Source organism: Panthera onca, chromosome C1 (genome assembly GCF_046562875.1).
Source record: "Panthera onca isolate mPanOnc1 chromosome C1, mPanOnc1 haplotype 2, whole genome shotgun sequence".
In the NCBI taxonomy this organism is placed as follows: Eukaryota; Metazoa; Chordata; class Mammalia; order Carnivora; family Felidae; genus Panthera; species Panthera onca.
The window spans coordinates 212,804,250-212,807,126 of NC_138346.1; the positions used below are offsets into that span (position 1 = coordinate 212,804,250).

The window sequence follows — 2,877 nt, forward strand, 5'->3', positions numbered from 1 at the left end:
TCAGCTCCCCGGAACGGGCAGGGCCACACTTAGAGTGAGGCAGAGCATGTCCTCTCTGACCTGAAACCCTCCGACGGCCCCCATCTCACTCCAGCTAAGGTTAGCCAAGGTCTTAACCAGAAAGCTGTGCACTGTGGAAACATCACTACCTCTCTGAGCCCATTTCTTTCTCCTCCTCCTCCTCCTTCTTCTTCTTCTAAAGTCTGTCCATGTATTTTGAGAGAGAACACACAAGTGGGGGAAGGGCACAGAGAGAGGGAGAGAGAGGGAAGCCCAAGCAGGCTCCACCCTGTCAGCACAGAGCCTGACGTGGGTCTCAGTCTCATGACTGTGGGATCATGACCTGAACCAAAATCAAGAGTCAGATGCTTAACTGACTGAGCCCCCCAGGCGCCCCGTCTCTGACCCCATTTCTTATCACTCCCTCCACTCCCCGCGCTGGCCTGTTAGCCATTCTCCAATGTGCCAGATTCACTGTAGGGCCTCTGCACTGGCTGTTCCTTTGTCCGGCCCATGCTTGTTCGAGACTGTCAACACTTCTGCCGTGGTTGTGGCCATCCAGGCCGTGCTGTCCCTGTAGATCTTTGGCTGCACCACTGGTGCTGTCCTGGGCTCTGGAGATGGGGTCACCCACACTGCACACCTGCCCAGGCCACCCTGCGTCCGGACCTGGCTGCCCAAGACGTGATGAATTACCTCACGAACGTCCTCTTGGAGCATGGCTACAGCTTTAGCACAGTGGCCGAGTGGGAAATCATGTATGACGTCACAGAGATGATGTGCTATGTCACCTTGGACTTGGAGCGGGAGCTGGCCAGCAGCCTGTCATCCTCCTCCCTGGAGAAAAGCAATGAGCTGCCCACAGGTGGGGATCACCATCAGCGCTGCCCCGAGGCGCTCTTTCAGCCCTCCCTCCTGGGGAATCCTGGAGACCTCCTTCAACTCCATCACGAAGTTGTCATGATACTGACATCCGGAAGGACCTCTTCGCTGACACGGTGCTGCCTGGTGGGGCCACCACGTATCTGGTTGTCGTTTCTGTCTTGCTGGTCCGATGGGGCTGGGAAAGTCTGAGCCTTAGGACCCACTTCCGTTCTTTCTTAAAAAATTTTTTTTTAGGGGCGCCTGGGTTGCTCAGTCAGTTAAGCGGCCGACTTCGGTTCAGGTCATGATCTCGCGGTTTGTGAGTTCAAGCCCCGCGTCAGGCTCTGTGCTGATGGCTCAGAGCCTGGAGCTTGTTTCGGATTCTGTGTCTCCCTCTCTCTCTGACCCTCCCCCGTTCATGCTCTGTCACTCTGTCTCAAAAATAAATAAACGTTAAAAAAAAATTAAAAAAAATTTTTTAAATGTTTATTTATTTTTGAGGGGGTGGGGAGGGGCAGAGAGAGGGAGACACAAAATCCGAAGCAGGCTCCAGGCTCTGAGCTGTCAGCACAGAGCCCATCGTGGAGCTTGAACTCACGAAATGCGAGGTCATGACCTGGGCCGAAGTCAGACACGCAACGAACTGAGCCACCCAGACGCCCCTCTTTTTTTTTTTTTTTTTTTAGATTTTATTTTTAAGTAATCCTTTCAGCCAATATGGACCTTGAACTCACAACCCCGAGTTCTAGTGTCATATGTTCCACTGTCTGAGCTAGCCAGGTGCCCCCTGTCTACTTTCCTTTCTTTTTTTTTTTTTTTAAGTTTATTTATTTATTTTGAGAGAGAGAGAGAGAGAGAGAGCACACAAGCAGGGCATGGACAGAGAAAGAGAGATTGAGAGAGAAAGAGAGAATCCCAAGCAGGCTCTGGTCTGACAGCACAAAACCCAATTCGGGGCTCGATCTCACAAGCTGTGAGATCATGACCTGAGCCGAGATCAAGAGTCAGATGCTTAACCGACTGAGCCCCCCAGGCGCCCCTCCACTTTGCTTTCTTAACTGGTGTTTTCCTGCCAGAATGCCGTGGGGTGTTACTTGCCCTGAGTTGAAAAATGGTTTGCATTTACACCTGTACATTTATTCCTCCTTTTAATTTATGTAAGGTTTTTGTATGCAATTCTCAATTCTTCAAGAGATGACGATAAATTTTGGTGTTCTACTGTCATGTGAGAACTTTAGGCCCCAGCGCTACATCATCGCGTGAGGAAAATAAAGTTCTGCAGTAAACCAGAAAAAAAAAATTAGACAGTGCCCAGCAATTTTGTTTGCAAAGGCTCCAGACTTTGGGCTGTTACTAAGGGCTGTGATACCTTGTTCTCAAGAAACTTTTCTAAGAAAAAGGTGTGCAATTTCTTTTGGGGACTGTGTCAGGAAGATTTGGGGTGGAAGTGACAGAAATCGAACTTAAATTGGTCTAGGCACAAGGTGGGGGGGGGGCAGATTTACTGGCTCATATAACTGCAAAGGCTGAAGTAGATTAACTTTGGGCATTTCTGGGGCCAGGAGCTCTAATGATCTCACCGGGATGTCAGCTAGAGGGACAATATGGTGAAGTCCTTCCTGGAGGTGGTGGGAAGGATAAGGCGACCCTTTCAGAACTCTTTTCCCTTATGAGGTTATAGAAATGAGAAATGTCATTTCTTTCTTTTTTTTTTTTTAATTTTTTTAATGTTTATTTATTTTTGAGACAGAAAGAGACAGAGCATGAATGGGGGAGGGGCAGAGAGAGAGGGAGACACAGAATCGGAAGCAGGCTCCAGGCTCTGAGCCGTCAGCCCAGAGCCCGACGCGGGGCTCGAACTCACGGACCGCGAGATCATGACCTGAGCCGAAGTCGGACGCTCAACCGACTGAGCCACCCAGGCGCCCCGAGAAATGTCATTTCTATAGAGATAGAAATTACGCTCAGATGCTGCTGGTGACGCTGGACACGGGATGGGAAGAATTAAGAGCT

General features: G+C 49.9%; 1 pseudogene; it reads left to right on the plus strand.

The window, feature by feature from the left end:
• The first annotated feature begins 242 nt into the window (after positions 1 to 242).
• LOC144617038 (actin-4-like) lies at positions 243 to 2,127 on the plus strand (annotated as a pseudogene).
• Positions 2,128 to 2,877: the final 750 nt, after the last annotated feature.